General features: G+C 45.8%; 1 protein-coding gene across 1 annotated transcript in view; it reads left to right on the top strand.

Annotated features, from left to right (window-relative positions):
- The window catches only part of LOC135558616 (RNA-binding Raly-like protein), a 70,199-nt gene that overhangs the window by 25,227 nt on the left and 23,724 nt on the right, over positions 1 to 21,248 (top strand). The window lies entirely within an intron of this gene.

The following is a 21,248-nucleotide window of genomic DNA, read 5'->3' as shown; positions in this document are numbered from 1 at the left end:
TTGGTTACCAAGGCAACTACTGTAGCTATCTAGTAAACTTGCTACCTACTGCAGTGGAGAATGAACACATTTCTACCTGCAAATGAACACATTTTTTGCAGCAAATGTGTTAAATTATAGTCATAGTATAAAAGAGATAATCAAAGAGGGGCTATGCGTTCTCTGGAAAAGCATGCAACTCTGTGGAAGGTCAGTTCCACTCCGCTAACATGTTGTGGAGCACACCTTCCATGTCATTCACTATTTTCCAGAGAACGCATAGCCCCTCATTGGTTATCCCTTACATACTGTATGTTCTATCTGGGCTGTCTTAGTCAATGTTTTAATCAATCTGTTGATAAAGTGCATGCATGTGATTGGATCTGATTATGGTTAGCTGTTAGCCATTGGATAGGCAGCGCTGCAGCTCCACTAGAGTTACCGTGCTGAGATAGCTGGAGGAATATATGTCATATCAGGACAGCAATAGTATACAGTCATGGTCAAATACTGTATATTGCCACCCTTCACAATAGAGTGAAATGAAGCAGGATGTTCTGTTTTCTCTTTTTAAAACTGTGTGGATACTATGGTGATGCCAGTATTCCCTGTCCATCCCAGGGAGCTCCAGGGATCCCCCCAAGGATGGAAATCACCCTGGTGTATCGTTTGTGGTTATAGCAGGAATGTTCCGCCCACACCCTGCCCTTCAGGTGCCTTTAATCTGCATCACACCTCCCTCTTTCTGCTCTCTACCACACCCTCTCTGTCTGACCAGCCCTGTCCCCGAACCCCTAACACTAGATTCAAGTCCACATCCCAGTTCAACCCTAGCCTCAACCACAACTCTAACCGTAACCGTAGCATCTTGTCCAACTCCCCGTGCAACCTTAACCCTCAACCAAAACCCTAACCCTAGCTTCATGTCCACATCCTGGATTCAACCCTAACCATAGCCTCAATCACAACCCTAACCCTCAACCCGCTGTCCTCTCATATCAAAGGAGCCCCTTTTCTTCCCATGCCCCCCCCCCCACTACCCCAGTCCCCTCCCCCCTGCACATGTCCCCTCACCTCTCTCCAACAGAGTGGTCTCCATTGATTTGGACAAGACATGTAACACACCTGGGATAACAGACATAGACATGGCTTTGAACACAGCAAAGACACTTCAGTGATGGAATGTAGAAGAGAGTAAGATAGCAGAGAGACACCTGACATTCAGGCAGGCAGCATTCCCACCATGACACAGCTCATACATGTAGTCCAGTGTGACACTTCAAATAGAATGGACATCAAACACCTAGCAACACACCTGGTCACACACATCACATCATATTATAGCCTCTCTCTTTCTCTCTCTCTCTCTCTCTCTCTCTCTCTCTCTCTCTCTCTCTCTCTCTCTCTCTCTCTCTCTCTCTCTCTCTCTCTCTCTCTCTCTTTTAATTAAATTCAAGGGCTGTATTGGCAAAGCAATGGCTCTCTGTCTCGCTCTCTCTTGCTCTCCCTCACTCTCTCTCATCTGTCTCACTGAAGACAGTGCTCTTGAATGACCCTGACAGTGGATGGGTTTTGTCATCGTTTGTTTCCTCCAGGACTGCAGGCGGTGACAGGGGCTATGTGGCTCTGCGTGGCCCAGCTGTGGGATGAGGGATGGGGGCACAGTTTCACACTGTTTGAGGCAGAGATACAGCTGCCATTGCCGTTCGCACCAGTGCACTGCTACAAAAGCTCACTGTACTGTTTGTCCTGTACACAGAGACTCAGGTGCTATGAAAGGCCAACAGTCTCTCTCTCTACACACATACGCTTGCACACACACACACACACACACACACACACACACACACACACACACACACACACACACACACACACACACACACACACACACACACACACACACACACACACACACACACACACACACACACACGCACGGCACAAAGAGCTGGAAGTTTGAGGCAGCGCAGGGAGCATGTAAGCAGCAAATTATCACATGAGCAAACAGCTCTTTTCTCTAATTGTGCTTTTATGGAACAGCAGATGATTTAGTTAGTGAGTTTATAAAGGTTGAGGAATGTGGACAGTATAATAAGACATCTCTGTAGTTCAGAGCCCTGAATCACTAGGATGAAACAACTGCCCAGGAGAGTGAAGACTAACTACACTCCAAATGCGTCCTTGTTTTTCGCATAGAGCCGCAAATGTTGCTTATTACCTCTCCCTACTGGAAATTCACAAAATGAACATTTTCCATTTGCAATTCTAACATGTTCCATGGCATGTAACATGACTTGATAACTTGTTTCCAATACATTTGTAACGTCTTTAGGAACCACAAATGCTCCAAACTATAGCTTCTCATGTGTTTGTGAAAGCAAAGACATGTAGAATCAATTTGTATTACAATCACATTTGTTATTGTGTAATTATTGTATATGCTATAAGTTTTAACATGGACATTTACAGTAATTCCCTGCCTTTTCATCTGAGTCCATAGGGAGTCACTGCAACTCTAAACCCTCAACACTCATCAGCACTGTTCTGTGGCCATGTAAGCATTCACTTGTAAATATAAAGGTCCAGCTTGGACCCTGGAATTACACCGGCCATTACTGTCTGCTCCATTTTCCCTCAGTGGGGAGAATGAGATGAGGCAGGAGGGTCTGACTGAACACAGGGCAGTGTGTGCTAGGCATCTGGTCCTATATATTTTCACTCTGCTCTCCCTCTATGCATTCCATTCCTCTACTGTGGCATCATCTGTGTTCATTACTGGGGGGGGCTGGCCTTTGGATGGTGATCAGACCCATCTTTCACAGGCTCGGATAGGGGAAGGGGGTCAGGGGGGGTGGGCGCAAGGAGGGCATAGGGGCAGCTGCTGGGGCCGATGGCCCACTAAAATACTACACCGCCCTATTAGACTGGCTTGTTAGGGCCAGAGCTCTCTGGGAGGGCAGGGAGGGGGCACAGGGTAGGAAGGTGCCATGGGGGATTAGCGAGTGTGTTATTTGGGGATGAGGGTGGCCACTCTTTGCAAAAAAGGGAAGTAGAGGGGTCAGAGGAGGGTAGGCATGTGGTGGGTATAATATAATATAATATCTAGTGTGATATTAGGGAGGTGAGGGTGGTCACTCCCGGGATGAGAGAGAATAAAACCTTTAGTGTAATGAGGTGTCACATAGCGCTGGGTCCTGTTACTGTTCAGCCCAGGCCTGGTGTCCAGGTTACAGTCTGATTAATAGAGTGGTGACAGGCTCTTATAGAGGCACCCAGGTGTGGAGGCTCCATTTCCCTGCAGGGACTCTGGCTGCATGGGCAACCCAGCCAAGGGCACACGCACTGGGCTACGGCTCATGACATCAGCCCCATTCCCTGGTGGTCCACAAGCCAGGGGTGTAAGGTTAATATCTGGGATTTGTTGTCTCACTTCTCTCCCTGTGTTTGTCTAGATTATGTATGGTCCTGACTGCTAACAGGGTCAGGTTAATGGGTAAATGAGGGCTCTCTGAGATCAGACAAGTGAACCATATCAGGTGGCCCAAACATTGTACACTACACTGCTCAGACACTCGTCTTCCTCCTACTCTGTTCCATAGATGCAGCCTTCCTACTGTAATGTTCCACATCCTTAGACTGAGGGTAAAGGTCAGTGTTGTCTACAGTAACAGTCCCAGTCAGTTTTGTGGGTTCCAGAGGTGGTATGGAGATAAGGTCAGATAGAGGGTCTAGTTAGAGATAAGGTCAGGGTCTAGTTAGAGATAAGGTCAGGGTCTAGTTAGAGATAAGGTCAGGGTCTAGTTAGAGATAAGGTCAGGGTCTAGTTAGAGATAAGGTCAGGGTCTAGTTAGAGATAAGGACAGGGTCTAGTTAGAGATAAGGTCAGGGTCTAGTTAGAGATAAGGTCAGGGTCTAGATATAGATACGATGTGGGTCTAGATAGAGATAAGGTCAGGGTCTAGTTAGAGATAAGGTCAGGGTCTAGATAGAGATAAGGTCAGGGTCTAGTTAGAGATAAGGTCAGGGTCTACATAGAGATAAGGTCAGGGTCTAGTTAGAGATAAGGTCAGGGTCTAGATAGAGATAAGGTCAGGGTCTAGTTAGAGATAAGGTCAGGGTCTAGTTAGAGATAAGGTCAGGGTCTAGATATAGATACGATGTGGGTCTAGTTAGAGATACGGTCAGGGTCTAGATAGAGATAAGGTCAGGGTCTAGTTAGAGATAAGGTCAGGGTCTAGATAGAGATAAGGTCAGGGTCTAGTTAGAGATAAGGTCAGGGTCTAGTTAGAGATAAGGTCAGGATGTAGATATAGATACGATGTGGGTCTAGTTAGAGATACGGTCAGGGTCTAGATAGAGATAAGGTCAGGGTCTAGTTAGAGATAAGGTCAGGGTCTAGATAGAGATAAGGTCAGGGTCTAGTTAGAGATAAGGTCAGGGTCTAGTTAGAGATAAGGTCAGGATGTAGATATAGATACGATGTGGGTCTAGTTAGAGATACGGTCAGGGTCTAGATAGAGATAAGGTCAGGGTCTAGTTAGAGATAAGGTCAGGGTCTAGTTAGAGATAAGGTCAGGGTCTAGTTAGAGATAAGGTCAGGGTCTAGTTAGAGATTAGGTCAGGATCTAGATAGAGTTAAGGTCAGGATCTAGTTAGAGATAAGGTCAGGGTCTAGATAGAGATAAGGTCAGGGTCTAGATAGAGATAAGGTCAGGGTCTAGATAGTGATCAGGTCAGGGTCTATATAGTGATCAGGTCAGGGTCTAGTTAGAGATAGAGGAAGGGGGTTTCCATATGGTAATAACACTGGCCACTGGGCCAGAGAGTAGAGGCAGAGAGAGGGAATTAGAGGAACGGATGGAGTGAATGGATGGTGGGGTGGTAGGATGCAGAGATGGATGGGATGTATTGGTGGAAAGGATGGAGGAGTGGATATGGGGTGAAGGGATGGAGGGATAAAGGGATGGAGATGGGTCTGTCCTGGGCCTGATGACTTAAGATAAGTTCAGAATGCAGTTGGGGTGACAGGCTAGGAGGTTGGCTGACCATGGTCACTTGGCTGGAGAGAATGGAACTGGCCTAAGCTATGTGTGTGTGTTTCCTTGTGCGTGTGTTTGTGAGGCCGGGGGGGGGGTATCCATTCGTATTCTCTGTGGTCTGTGTGTGTGTACATTACCAAGTCAGATGAGTTATCTGTGGTGGCCTGAGGCTTATCACTCCACAGGAGCTGGCCCTGAGCTAATGGAGTCATTCCTACCCCTACTGCTTCTCAGTCTGCCTGACACACACATACACACCCCGGAAGAGGGAGAGGGGGGAGAGGAGAGAGAGAGAGAGATGTAGGAAATGGGGAGAGTGATAGAGGATGAGAAAAAGATAGATCAGAAGGGAGGGAGAGAGGGATGAGGAGAAAGGCGGGAGTGTGACGGGAGGTAAAGAAAGCAAGTAAGGGAGAGGGAGAGAGAGGTGTGTGCCGTTTGCCCCCTGGCGTGAACAATCCATCTCAAATTGATCTCCCAGCTCGGCCCAGCAGGGCATTCCGAATCAATCTCAAATTGATCTCTGTGCCAGAGGTCTGGAAAACTGTCAGCGGAGCTTATCAGAAATATAGTGGTGCTGGGAGGATCTGACAGAGAAACTTATCACACTGCACAATGGGAAATGGGCTCTGAAGCCCCAGGGCGGCAAGGGGACCCAACCAGCTCCCTGCTACACACACACACACTACACTGCATGCACACACACACACACTTAAGTCAACGCGAGCGCACACACACATGATACACGTTGCTAAATGTTTCTCCATACATACAGATGTATATCTTGGCCCCAAATACAAACACAAACACACAGTACACTACACACTATAACCCAAAAACGCACACACCCAGGTGAAACAGACACAGAATCTCTCTCACGCACACTCCCTTTCCAACTCCACAAACCAACAGGCACATACACAACCCTGTCATCTGTACCCAACCAAAGACTACTTCCTGACAAGTTGGCAGGAGCGCTACATATGGATTTATGATGAGTCAGACAGGTGTGATTTGAGACCTGCGGGCCTTAGTGTTGCTCTGAGAGAGGCCCGGGGTGCTTCTATTGTAGTATAACATGGAGAATCAAGGGAAGGCATTGAATATCAAGGGAAGGCATTGAATATCAAGGGAAGGCATTGCACATAAAAGCCTGAAGATGAATACGTTCATACATCTCTCATTCATCATGATGTCAAGGACAAGAAAAGGAGAGAAAAGACACAGTCTAACCTTCCTGGGTTATAACAGCTTCAAGAGACTACTTCTGCTCCTGTTTGAACACTGTGGCAACAGCACCAGAGGAGGCTGGAGGAGCTAGAGGAGGAGGAGGAGCTAGAGCTTGTTTTGTCTTTGTTGTCAGATGTGCTTAGGTCACCAGAGTGGAGCTGACATGCTTTTTAAGAGTGCATGATCAGAAACGATAACACACTGAAAATAATGTCCAGTTCAATCCAGTGAGGGAGAGAGTGATGGAGGAATTGAGTAAAAGGGCAATAGAGGGAGGGAGAGAGTGAGACAGAGGGAGTTTGAGTGTGTCAGCGTTTGAGCGGCCTGTCCTGTAAAAGCTCTCAGTCAGCACTGTGGGGTAATGGGGGTGAATGTATGTGTGTGTGCTGTTGTTTGGTGCCAGTGACCCCATCAGAGATGCCAGGACTACAGTACTGACACCAGGGAAAAATCTAACCCTACAGGCAGGCACACACACACTCACATGCTCACACACACACACACACACACACACACACACACACACACACACACACACACACACACACACAGACGTCTGGTAATTGTGTGTGCATCTGGTAATTAATTCTGCAGGAAAATTAGGTTTGACCCCAGGTGATCTTTGGCCACCACAAAGGACACACACACACACACACACACACACACACACACACACACACACACACACACACACACACACACACACACACACACACACACTTTGTCTTCTCAAAGTCCCCCCCCTGCTCTTCTGCTTCACACTCCATTTATTCCCACTTACAGACCTGAGGTGCCTACCAATGAACACATAGATGTCCTTCAGATAACACACACACTATGCACACTATCTGTATACCACTTGTAACCCCCGCAAAGCCCCAAACACACACACTCAAACACTCATATTTCTTCACAGTACATTTCCATATACAAAGGAAGAGCTGCAGTAGGGGTGGGCCATATCTGTGCCTTTAGTTCTGCTGCATTAGCCCTGAGACACTGTGCAGCTCTCTGTTAATGGCTGTTATTTGTTATCTGGCTCTGATAGCAGCAGGCCTCCTTGCTCCTCTGTATTCACAGCAGCTCTGTCTTTAAACCCACCCACCCCTTCTCTCTGTTGCTGTTTAGTCAGACTTCTCAGTGAAGGTGTGTTAGGACGTTTTGGCATTCAGTGGGTTTCTCTTAGCTCTAGGACTGCTTTTTCTCTTAGTTCTAGGACAGACGTATGTGTGCGTGTGTGTGTGTGTGTGTGTGTGTGTGTGTGTGTGTGTGTGTGTGTGTGTGTGTGTGTGTGTGTGTGTGTGTGTGTGTGTGTGTGTGTGTGTGTGTGTGTGTGTGTGTGTGTGTTCTGTGCTGTGCGAAAGTGTATGTGTATAAGACAGACAGACAGACAGACAGACAGACAGACAGACAGACAGACAGACAGACAGACAGACAGACAGACAGACAGACAGACAGAAGCAGCTTAAGCCCCACCCTCTTCAACATATATATCAACGAATTGGCGCGGGCACTAGAACAGTCTGCTGCACCCAGCCTCAACATACTAGAATCTGAAGTCAAATGTCTGCTGTTTGCTGATGATCTGGTGCTTCTGTCTCCAACCAAGGAGGGCCTACAACAGCACCTAGATCTTCTGCACAGATTCTGTCAGACCTGGGCCAAAATAATGGTGTTCCAAAAAAGGTTTAGTTCCCAGGACCACATACAAATTCCATCTAGACACCATCTAGACACCATTGCCGTAGAACACACAAACATCAGCGCCACAGGTAACAGCGCCGCCTGAGCTACCCGTCTGCCCAGCGCCATCAGAGTCGCCAGTCTGCCCAGTGCCGCCTGAGCCACCCGTCTGCCCAGCGCCGCCAGTGACGCCAGTCCGAAAGGAGCCGCCAGTGCCGCCAGTCAGCCAGGAGCCGCCAGTGCCGCCAGTCAGCCAGGAGCCGCCAGTGCCGCCAGTCAGCCAGGAGCCGCCAGTGCCGCCAGTCAGCCAGGAGCCGCCAGTGCCGCCAGTCAGCAAGGAGCCGCCAGTCAGCCAGGAGCCGCCAGTGCCGCCAGTCAGCCAGGAGCCGCCAGTGCCGCCAGTCAGCCAGGATCCGCCATTCAGCCAGGATCCGCCAGTCAGCCAGGATCTGCCAGAGATGCCAGTCAGCCAGGATCTGCCGGAACCACCAGTCAGCCAGGATCTGCAAGAACCACCAGCCAGCCAGGATCTGCCAGATCCATCAACCTGCCTGAGCTTCCTCTCAGTCCCGAGCTTCCCCTCAGTCCCGAGCTACCCCTCAGTCCCGAGCTACCCCTCAGTCCCGAGCTACCCCTCAGTCTTGAGCTACCTCAGTCCCGAGCTGCCCCTCAGTCCCGAGCTGCCCCTCAGTCCAGTGGGGCCCGTTGTTAGGATTGCTAGGCCAAGGTCAGCGGCAAGGGTCGCCACTCAAGGGACGCTAAGGAGGTGGACGAAGACAATTATGGAGTGGGGTCCACGTCCAGCCCCAAGAGCCGGCACCGCAGGGGGGGGGGGTCGTTCTGGCCATCGTTCTTGTGTGTTTTCCTTGTTTTAGTGTTGGTCAGGTCGTGAGCTGAGTGGGCATTCTATGTTGTGTGTCTGGTTTGTCTATTTCTATGTTTGGCCTGATATGGTTCTCAATCAGAGTCAGGTGTTAGTCATTTTCTCTGATTGGGAACCATATTTAGGTAGCCTGTTTTGTGTTGGGTTTTGTGGGTGGTTGTCTCCTGTGTCAGTGTTTGTACCACACGGGACTGTTTCGGGTTTTCATGTTTTCTTGTTTTGTAGTCTATTTCATGTATAGTTTCGTTATTAAAAAAACCATGAATTATAACTACGCTGCGTCTTGGTCCGATCCCTGCTACACCTCTTCTTCAGAGGAAGAACCGTTACACAGCCTGTATTTATGTTTATTTATTTTCCTTTTTGTACTTGAACTATTTACACATCATTCCAACACTGTATATAGACATAACATGTCATTATTCTTTTGTTACTGTGTCATGTTTACTGTACATTTTTTATTGTTTATTTCACTTTTGTTTATTATGTATTTCACTTGCTTAGGAAATGTAAACATATGTTTCCCAGGCCAATAAAGCCCCTGAAATTAAATTAGAGAGAGAGAGAGAGAGAGTGTCAATACGTTTTGGGGAGCTCTTAGCCCAGGTGGATGTCTCCTCCTGTGAGGATCTCAGACTGCAGTGTGAGACAGCTAAACCCCTGACAGCTCTCCCGAGGTTGCTCTGATTGACAGCTTATTATTTGCCCTAGATGTTTTTCCCCTTTCTCTCCTCTAGTGTTGAGCTGATGCTTTACTGTCCTTCTTAAATGGTCAGGAACGGAAGGAGCCGGGCTGGTTTCTGTCTTAAATAGGATGTGTCCTGTGTAGAGGGGTTCACAGAGGGGCTCTCACCCTCAGCAGTTCACAGTTTTCATTCTGTGTGTGGTTAGTAAGTCAAGTTAGGAAGAGTTTTTCACATTTCAAGTAGTGCTTTCATATTTTTGACTTGTAGTTGTAGGTCATAGACGAGGGTTGCTAGATCATTTGAGAACAATTTAGAGTGACATGAAAAAGCTAAACTCTCCTTTGTCTGGGTATGCCATATTAAAAGGGCTAGTTGGATTAATTACAGACGGCAGTTTCTGACAACCTTTTAATTTAGCGTTTTTACTTTTACAGTGACATTTTAAGGTATCTCTAACAGAGAACATCCTGAATTCCCTGAACAGTATCCTCTGCTAGAGACAGAGATGTGGTGGGGGGAAGGACACACACACACACACACACACACACCCTCCACTGCCACCCCCACTGTCACTCGTCACCTTACTACTGTCTAATGCTCCTAATTAACACTAACCATCCTAATGAATGCTGTTCATCTTTGAAATGTCCAATTACTGTTCTGTCCCTTGTTCCTGGGCTCAGACAGACCATAAAGGGACAAAGCGGTGACTAGGACTGGAGAGGAGGCTCACACACACACACACACTCATAATCTTCGCTGGAAATTATGAGGGTCATGCGTCACCATGGTTACAGCGGGGTCATACTATACCTGATTATTAAAAGTCAGTTGAATGTATGATGGTTTTGGACTGAGAAAGTGGTGGTTTGGAGAGAGAGGTGGGTTGTGGGGGGGGGTTCTCGGGAACAAAGACCTTTAGGATGCCATCTTAGGTACATTGTTTAGGACAGACAAGCAGTCAGAGATGTTGTAGACTGTGCTCCTCTTCCAGACATAGGGGGTGTTTTAGTGAGATGAATCTGGGGCTTTATCATTGTCAAATACAGTAATCATTCCACTTTCTCTCTCAGTGGAAGAGGGTACCGAAGCTCTGAGTGGCCACAAAGCTCTCCTTCTTTGAATAAAGACATCAACAAAGAGACTATAACTGGTCCCTCATTCGCTCTCCAGATTTAACTGTCCCTCTTCTGTGGCAATGAGCAAAAAATATTGGATTCTTTGCCAAAGTTAGATGAAATTTAGCTCAAAGTTAGCCCGAGGATGTTGTGGGTTCTGTCTGCAGATGTCCAGATGGTCTCTAGCCATGCAGTCTATACTGGCCCATCCCACACCAAACGGCCCTCCGCCTCCAGAAAGATGAATCTAGTCTGTGAAAAACCAAAAGAGGAATGTCTCTGATACAAACACACACACACACACACACACACATGCCTTAAGATGTACTTCCTTTGTTGCAAGTGTTTAGAGTAAAGCACCCTCTTGTTTGCAGCCTCCTGTCGTTCTCTCCTGTTTCACAAAGAGATTCGTTCAATCTATCATTTAATCTGATTACCTGCAGGTGTTTCCACCAGGAAAAGGCAGGATGGTATGCATATATCCCCCCCCCCACTCTCTTTCTCTTCCTCTCTCTCCCCCTCTGTCTCTCTCTCTCTGCCAGGAGCCTAAGTGAGTAATTATAATAATAGCGTTTGGTTGGTAATCACAGTAAACACCTGTAACCTGGGCTGATTTGAAAGGCAGATTAATGCTAATCTGTTGTTTAAACATGCCAGAGCTGTTGTTGCCCAGCATTCGTTCTCTCTCTCTAAAATATACTGTCATACACTGGACCACACTACTGCTTTGATACACACTATGGAGGGAGTCATTTGGACCTCTTGTTCCCTCTTCTTCTCTCCTTTTGATTTAATTGTTTCTCTCTTTTCTTCTCTTATGTTCTCCTCTCTTCCTCATCTCCTGTTTTCTTTTTCTATTACTCCGTTCTCTTAATATTTTACCTCTGTAAAAAGCATTTGTTACATTGATATCTCACAAATCGTATTTTATTCTAATACAATTGCTCAGAGGAAGAGATTTTGTCTAACAAGTAATATGTTTTTTCCTCAAAAAGATAAGGGTCAAAATGATTGGCACCCCTGTTCCAATACCTTTCAATACCTCACCTTGCGGGGATAACGATACTGTTGTATGAGATTGGAGAACACATTGGGAGGGATCTTAGACCATTCCTCCATACAGAATCTTTACACAGCCTTCATATCCTTTGCTCTTATGGATTGCCAGTTCAAACCACAGGTTTTCAATGGGGTTCATGTCCGGAGACTGAGATGGCCATTGTAAAATGTTGATTTTACTTGGTAAAGTTCATGATACCGTTGACCTTAACAAGGGCCCCAGGACCAGTGGAAGCAAAATAGTCCCATAACATCAAAGATGAACCGCCATATTTTACAGTAGATACTGGTGTACATGGCCAAAGAGATGTATTTTTATGTCGTCTGACCATAGCACCGGTTCCAAGTGCCAATCCCGTTTAGCAAACTCTAGGCATTTACATTTGTTTGATTACATGAAAATAGAGCCCTTTGGCCACGCACACCAGTGGTTGGTTTTATGTGGAAATAAGGATGCATGAGCAGTAATAGTCCTGCTCCCTCACAACACAGTAGAACACAGCAGTGAACAGGGAGTGACTGGTGAGATAGTAGCAGGTGAATGTCAGAGGAGCAGGGGGCAGGGTCTCCCACTGTTAACCATCAATACTCAGACAGAGAGAGTGGACAATCTGACTGTCTGCACAAACACACACCCACACCACACTGGATGGTCAATCTCAGTTGGTTTGTCAGCTCATTCTCAGGAAACAGCAATAACCCCCAGGGGGTTGCGTGTGCGTAGGTGTGTCATGTGTCCATGCTTGCTTAACTGTATTCTATGTTTAAGACCAAAACCCTACAGACAATCTTTTATCCTAAACTCTTTCCTTTGTTCCTATGTGTTCTGTCTGTCTTTCTGTCCTAGTCTCCTGTGTTCCAGTGCACAGCTGTCGGCCCTATCTGTGCTGCTCCAGTCCCAGCGTTTACTCTAGCTCCAATGCCTTATCAATACAGCACGCTCCCATTCATCTCTATCAACCTCTTTAACTTCTCTTTTAGTTGTGCTCTTCTAGACAAACTGTGAAGGGGCATCAGTCAGGCCTACTCAGTACAGAGCAGCAGACACAGGGTGCCTTGAGGTTTCATTTCATTCACTCAGTCTGGCTCTGAGTAGCTAATGATGAATACTGCATTTATCCTGAATTAATACATCACTTGCCTCTTGTGGTGCTCTCCCTTTCTCTCTCAGGGACAAATCATCTCCTCAGATCCATATCCGTGTCTCAGTCTTTTGCATCAATCATGCACTGATGTAACAGGGAGATTTGCACCATGTACTAGAAGATGCTGCTGTGATCGTCCAGAGCCGATGTTCAGCAGCCAGCCAGACCACCCTATGTCCCTCTGCTGCTGACCAGTGGGTCGGTCAGTAATGGATGTTGAGCACTAGATTACATGGCTCCCAAGTGGCGCAGCGGTCTAAGGCAGGGTGGCCGTCTAAGGCGGGGTGGCCGTCTAAGGCGGGTGGCCGTCTAAGGCGGGGTGGCCGTCTAAGGCGGGGTGGCCGTCTAAGGCGGGGTGGCCGTCTAAGGCGGGGTGGCCGTCTAAGGCGGGGTGGCCGTCTAAGGCAGGGTGGCCGTCTAAGGCAGGGTGGCCGTCTAAGGCAGGGTGGCCGTCTAAGGCGGGGTGGCCGTCTAAGGCAGGGTGGCCGTCTAAGGCAGGGTGGCCGTCTAAGGCAGGGTGGCCGTCTAAGGCAGGGTAGCCTAGTGGTTAGAGCGTTGGACTAGTGACCGGAAGGTTGCAAGTTCAAATCCCCAAGGTGACAAGGTACAAATCTGTCGTTCTGCCCCTGAACAGGCAGTTAACCCACTGTTCCTAGGCCGTCATTGAAAATAAAAATTTGTTCTTAACTGACTTGCCTAGTTAAATAATGGTCAAAATAAAAAAATCTCAGTGCTAGAGGTGTCATTACAGACCCTGGTTCAATTCCAGGCTGTCTCACAACCGGCCATGATTGGGAGTCCCATAGGGCAGCGCACAATTGGCCCAGTAAGTCTTCCGGGTTAGGATTTGGCTGGGGTAGGCCGTCATTGTAAATAAGTATTTCTTCTTAACTGACTTGTCTAGTTAAACAAAGGTTAAATAAATAAAAACATTGTGGCGTGTTATTGATTAGGCTCTGTAGAGGAGGTTCCATTGCTGATAGCTGTTTGTTTAAGTAGTGCCTCTCTCACTGGGAGTGGCTCAGACGGATAGATTGAAAGATTTAAGGTTATGTCTCTCTCGGGACCCAATGTCTAGAATTGTAGACGTGCTGTGTCTCTGACTGTTCTCCTCAATATGGTGGGAAAATGTGTGTCTGGAGGAGGGAGGGATGAGAGAGAGTAAAGGAGAGAAGATGAGAGCAGGAGTGAGAGTGATTGAATGAGGGAGAGAGTAGATTAGCCTCGTCCAGAGGGTCTCCCCAGAGTGTGTCTGAAATCCTTTGCCTCACTGCTCTTTCCCTCCTCCTCCACCCACGCCTCTCCACCTATGTCTGGGTCATACTGACCTGTAGCTACCAGTATTTCATTTTCAGTATTTAGTTTTTTCTCCTTTTTTTTTCTTTCTTTCCTTCCTTCTTTCTTTTGTGTTTAGTTCACATAATGTACCAGCAGCATTTTAGTTTACTCCACCAGCAGCAGCATGTAAGGTTCACATAATGTACCAGCCTTTCTCCAGCCTTTCTCACATAATGTACCAGCCTTTCTCCAGCAGCATGTTTAGTTCACATAATGTACCAGCCTTTCTCCAGCAGCATGTTTAGTTTACATAATGTACCAGCCTTTCTCCAGCAGCATGTTTAGTTCACATAATGTACCAGCCTTTCTCCAGCAGCATGTTTAGTTCACATAATGTACCAGCCTTTCTCCAGCAGCATGTTTACTTTACATAATGTAATTTCTCCAGCAGCATGTTTAGTTTACATAATGTACCAGCCTTTCTCCAGCAGCATGTTTAGTTTACATAATGTACCAGCCTTTCTCCAGCAGCATGTTTAGTTTACATAATGTACCAGCCTTTCTCCAGCAGCATGTTTAGTTCACATAATGTACCAGCCTTTCTCCAGCAGCATGTTTAGTTCCATCTCCTTTTATCCATTTCATCCTTCATTCTATTTCATCCCTCATTGAAATAAATATCTAATTATTTCCTAAAGAGGGGACATTTATGTTCGCTTTGAGCAGGGACATCTCTTGGGTTGTGTCCACAAACCGTACTTGCATTCTAAATAGTAGGGTGATTCGGTGTTTGTCACATTTCAATTGAATATGCTTTAAATACCTGGATGCCATACTCCTTTCAGGTTTGTATCTAGAATGAATTGCCTGCATGTAATGTAGGAAGAGAATCGTCTTTTCAGACCCACGTGTGTTTGACAACAGCTGATGATCAGGTAAGGGGAGTGGCTGTACCAAAATGAACATTTGGCGATAAAACAATGTAATTGTACATTAGAATACACATTCTCAGTATAGATTAATTTAGTAAGTTGATATTTGTTGCTTACTACATATATTTTTACTAAACAGTACATTCTAAACACTATTTAGTATGATTAGTACAGTTTTAGTAAGTACAGTAGTAGGCAAGTCACTCTGCAACTCAGACACAGTCAGACAGAAGCATTGAGGTTAGTGTAGTATTTAAGGGGGAATTCTTTATCCCTTAGCATGCACAGTGCCCACTGATGTTCATCTTTCTGTCTACGTTAGAGAAAGACTCCGTGAGAGAGACTTAGTGAGAGAGACTCAGTGAGAGAGACTCTGTGAGAGAGACTGTGAGAGAGACTCAGTGAGAGAGACAGTGCATATTACTATGATGACTATATGAGATACAGAGCCTCTCTGGGAGGTTTTTCTCTCTTACCATTATCAGTCCATTTCCCTTGTGGTTTGATGTATGGTGTTGGATGAGATGATGGAGATGGATAGAGGCTGAGGATATGACTGATAGAGAGAGTGTGCCAGGGGCAGATATACCATCTGAAAGAAGGCAGGAGAAATTGTAAGCTGCACTGGCAGCGCATGGATTCCTTTATGCTTTTTCTCTGAAATGGCAAAATAAGAGAGATATAGAGATAGAACGATGAAAACAGAGATTGGAGGAAAGCCGAGAGAAAGGGGCATATGAGGTGGGGTGGGGGAGAAAGTGGTAGAGTTTAGAGAAAAACATTGAGTTGTAAAGAGGGAGAAAAATGGAGAGCATGACAAAAAGGAGAGAATTTCACAGAAAGCTCAGACTGAAAACACCTTGCCTTGTATAGCTCTGCAGCTGCATGCTTAGTTTAGTTGCAGCATGGTACTGATAATAATAGTGCTGGGCAGGGTGCACAGCCAGCACCACACAGAGCACTACCAGCCTGGGCCGGCCTCTTTCCCAGGGCTCACAGTGGGGGATCAGGGGCTTACGAGGGACCATTCTTGGGCACATGGTGCAAAGTTGGAAAGGCCACAGCAGCAAAACAACAACGTAGTCCTCCTACTGTGGCTGATGATGCGGAAATGCCCTCCCCTTCATGTTTGCTGTATCTCTGCAGCTGTCTGTCTCTATGTGTATCTGTCTGTTTGCCTGGAGTCTCTGGCTAGAATCAACAGATTATCAGATGAGTCAGTGTGAAATAGTTTGACTCTATTAAATGTTCTGCTAATCCAACTAGAGTCCATTAGGCCTGTCCCACAGATAGATATGCTGCAGGGACCATACTTGGGGAGAGGACAGGAGCAGAGGAGAGGGGGACGGAATGAAAGGGAGATAGGAGAGGGAAAAGTAGGGAGAGAATAGGAAAGAGGAGGATTGAGAGGAGATCATAGAGAAGGGATAAGAGAGGGGAGATTTGTGGATGGGGGGCGGTGTTGGAGAGAGAAGGTTAGGGAGAAACAAACAGAGTGGAGAGCTCTTATCTTTGAGCCCAACTCCGTATAGCTCTCACTGTGCTAAATTAGTCTTTTATCATACACAGAAAATGTGTGGGTGTTAAAAAATCTTGGTTTTTAAAAAAGTGGTCAAAAGTGTTGTGAGGGTTATATATGAGGGTGTTGATTCTAGTGAGGTTAACACCAGTGGGATTGAAATTGAAACCACCTGCAGTGAATAAATGAAGCGTTATTTGAATCACAGTAGAATCAACACCACGTTACTTGAATGTGTTTACTTCATTTCCGTTAACTCTCCCAGAGTGAAAAAGACATTGGAAGGGCCTCATTATCTTAATTCCCAGCATGCTTTGTTGCAGATAGATTTTTAAAAATATTTTGTCTTAACATCAATGTTTCTGCATGAACATCAATGATCTTATACTACACAAACATAAATAATATACATTTTTATAAACTTTTCCAATCTGTAAGTGGTTGGACTTATTTCACCCGTTATTGAGATGGTTCTTCCAGTTTCGATAGTTTAGGTAGTTGCAAAACCCTTGGTTAACATAGAGATTCTGGGAACATCAGAATGTGGGGGGGAATGAACTATATTCTGGTAATCCGAGCAATTGAACATATGCGGTGGTACTTAATGAATATGATGTCAGTTCGGTTGTCATCTGAGACATTCTCATCAATGATAAGATGACAAACTCTACAGTGGAAAGTCTATACATCAGAGTTATCAGACTCACATGGAATTGTTGTTCAATTTAAATGTTTGAATTTGAAATTATTTGTGATGGGATGAAATGTGATTTTAGCTTCTGAAATGTGAGATTTGGAATTTCATAAAATAGGGCTGCTCAATCAGTCAGCCGTTGAGTTAGCGACCGCAGCTGTAAACGCAGGTTAGGAAGGAACAGACAGAGTATCCCATCTACCACACAACGACGTGACTACAACGTACCCAAGTGAACACCAGAGACATTCTTCAAAGGACAGAGGACTCGGTTTGGCAACAGTCTCCCATCTACCACCAACTTACTGAAGCTCAGCTCAGAGTAAATATTTATTGCATTTTCCTTTTCCAAATGGGCGGTAATTCAGAATGCATAAGATACTGTATTTACGATAGCACAGCTTCGCCTCTGTTCCAGTGTCCTGCTCTTTCACTCAAACCCCGCCCCTTTCCCTTTGTGTAACAAGCTGTCATATCTGTTCCGCCCGCTAGGGACGTTTCCTATGACGTAAAGAATTATGCCGGTATAATTAATTCTTTGTGTTTATTATTCTGTGTGATTAGTTAGGTATTTAGTAAATAAATAATTAAACCCAATTTTGTATTGCTGATTCAACTTGTTAGCCAGGATTCTTGCAGATAACCAAGAATTTACAACTTTCAGAATATGAGACTGAAGTAAGATGACGATTAATGTTGACTGCTATTGATGTAAAATATTGCTAAATCTTTAAGAGTTTATTCGGAAGATAACAGCTCTATAAATATTATTTCGTGGTGCCCGACTCTCTAGTTAATTACATTTACCTGATTAGCTCAATCAGGTGATATTAATTGCGGAGAAAGTATTTTATAGAATAGCATGTCATAGCAATTAATCCGGCAGAGCCAAAGACACGACATAGTCTAATTTAAGAATCTTCCTTGGCAGTCATTCTAATGGCAGATTGTGGGTGATTAAAAGTTCCAATTGTTGGATATCTGAACTGGCTGGATTTCAATAGGAATTACAGTGCCTTCAGAAAGTGTTCATACCCCTTGTCTTATTCCACATTTTGTTGTGTTACAGCCTTTTTTGAATCATCCATCTACACACAATACCCCATAATGACAAAGTGAGAGATTGTTTTTCCAAAATTAAATACAGAAATATCTAATTTACATAGGTATTCACACCCCTGAGTCAATACTTTGTAGAAGCACTTTCTGAAGGCACTGTGAATTACACAGCATAATATAACTTGCCAATGTGGCCTGCAAACCAGCAGTTTCAGATCACTGTGTTAGGGTAAAACTAGGCTGTCAAAGTATGATATTGTCAAAAAAAGTAATGTATTCTCATGAATAATGACATTTTTATGATAAAATATTAACTTAGGCACTCACCTGGTGAAGGCTACAGGACTGAAAGCCATCAAATGCTAAAATAATGTCTCTGTCACTTTCAAACACTGTCATGGGTGGTACTGGTCCCTAGAAAATTCACTTAATAGGCAGCCTGGGAAATTATTATACCAATAAGGCATAACCACAGATGTTAGAATCAGCTCTTATAAAGTGTTAATTTCAGTTGGAATTTGCAACACCCGTGGTGTTAGGGATCGAACACCCTCGGGGTGTTAGTTTATCAACACTCTGAAAAGTGTTACTTTAAAACTATTTTGGTGGGTTACATATACACACTAAGAAAGTGTTAAATGGAACACTGTGGGTGTTTAAAATTCTGATCTCATATATTCTGTGTAGGAGCCTATAGAATGCACCCACTTGGACTGTGTTCAGTACTAAACTGTATACAGGGCAAACATGTCAGTGTACTGTGCTTCACTGTGTGTACTGTGCTTCACTGTGTGTACTGTGCTTCACTGTGTTTGACACTGCATGATACTCTGCCCCCTGCTGTGCACAGTCTAATCTCAGAGTGTACAGTACAGATAGTTGTGCCCCAGCCAGAGCACAGAGGAGCCCTACTAAATCCCTCGTTTATCAACGCAGGAGCGGTCAGCACTTTTCTTTAATAGCCCTCTAAACACAGCCTCAGTGGAGAGACAGAGACATGGGGGGGGGGGGGTGTAAGAGAACACTCTTCCTGGTCTCTGAGGTAGTACTCAGGTAAAAAGTCACACCGAAACAGTCAACAAGGGCATCACCCACCTCTCCCTTCTTCATATCCCTCTCTCCACCCCCCCCCACCCCCACCTTCTGGATTGGCACTGAAATGTCTTGACCACCCTTCTACTCTGAGCTGCCTTGACCACCGTTCTACTCTGAGAAACATGTGAATGTAGTTTTTCCCCCCTTAAACAGCCAGCTGTAGTGTTTCCCCCAACTCTATAACCTAGCCTGCCTGTACAGCACTGGACAAGCCACGGCAGTGAGATTGATGTCTCTTGACTCCACTACATCCACGTTAGTAGCAAGAAGCGGAAATGTCCTGCACAGCCAGCAGGAAAGGCTCAGTATATCAAAGAGAAGTGTGGAGCTGGCAGAGAGCAGTGAGGAGCTACAAGCTCAGTAAAATACACATGAGTTAAGGTTTCAGAGTGTTCCATTCCTCTATCACACTCTCCTTTCTGTGTCAGACTAGAGACTTGGACTGGGCTCTCTGGACGTTCTCTTGTAAGAGTTGAGTGTGAGCATGATTGTACAACTCTCTGACCGTGGACAGTCATAACTCAGGGCTGATGCTCCTCCCCTGTGTTTAAGAGGCTAGTTTCATTCCCCTGCATTAGACTGATATGATTTACACCAGCACAGCACGGCTCAGGTCGGAGTGGGAACTTTATCAGAACATAAATCACCTGATACCTGCCTACTAGGGCCTCCGGGACGAGAGGGACGGAGACAGCACTTCACAACTAATACACCAGGAAGGGAGGGGAGAGTGGGAATGAGAAAAGGGGAAGGAAGTGGAAGGAGGGAGGGAGGGGGTGAGGGAGGGAGAAGTGGAAGGAGGAGGTGGAAGGAGGGGGAGGGAGGAGGAGGTTGAAGGTGGGGGGGGGGGTGGAAGGAGAGAGGGAGGGAGGAGGAGGTTGAAAGAGAGAGGGAGGAAGAGGTGGAAGGTGGGGGGGGGAGGAGGAGGTTGAAGGTGGGGGGGGAGTGGAAGGAGAGGGAGGGGGGAGGAGGTTGAAAGAGAGAGGGAGGAGGTGGTAGAAGGTGGGGGGGTGGAAGGAGGGTGGGAGGGAGAGGTAGAAGGTGGGAGGGAGAGGTGGAAGGTGGGAGAAAGAGGTGGAAGGTGGGAGGGAGAGGTGGAAGGTGGGAGGAAGAGAGCAAACAGTGGAAGTTCTAAGAAATTAGTCCCTTTTGGGTAGTGTCACTTGGTGGGGGTAAATTTGTGTCACAATTACAAATGAAATTGTTAAAACATTTCTAGCCTGTCTATGGGTAACAGGGTTGACGTGTTATGCTCGACACACTCAGTTTTCCACCACATAACACCAGAAAATGGCCAAAAAGAGTAGAACCAGCTCACCTGATTTTACAATAGGATTTGACTATTAGATGTTCAATGTTTCTTTTGATTTTTTTTTAGGAATAGTTTCACCATGTTAAAACAAATCATTTCATGCAACTGTAAGGACCGATGCTGGAGATGAGAAGCAGGTACAGGGAGTCAACATTTAATATAGCACAGACATTAAACAGGACAGGAACAGCATCGGCACTGTAACGACATACGAACATTAACCCTGAAGCATTTGTATTGTGTAGGTATGTGTGAGTATATGCTGTGTGTCAATAGGGGGGAAGTCTCAATGCTTACCACAGACAACACCGCCACCTTCCACATCTGCACGCACACACACATGCTATGCGACCAGCAAGGGGAGATGATTTGTAGCTAGCCATGTCTAATGGATTGCCAGGGCACTCAAGAAATAATGAAAATAAATGAATCAGCCTTTAGTGACCCTGCACTGCCTTTTAACACACACACAGCTGGAACGATGTACAGAACAATGAGAGTCGGGAAGCAAGTTCAGGACATAAATACATTTAA

Source organism: Oncorhynchus masou, chromosome 2, assembly GCF_036934945.1.
Source record: "Oncorhynchus masou masou isolate Uvic2021 chromosome 2, UVic_Omas_1.1, whole genome shotgun sequence".
In the NCBI taxonomy this organism is placed as follows: Eukaryota; Metazoa; Chordata; class Actinopteri; order Salmoniformes; family Salmonidae; genus Oncorhynchus; species Oncorhynchus masou.
The sequence above is the reverse complement of the archived record's forward strand: the minus strand, read 5'-3'. Positions and strand labels throughout refer to the sequence as shown.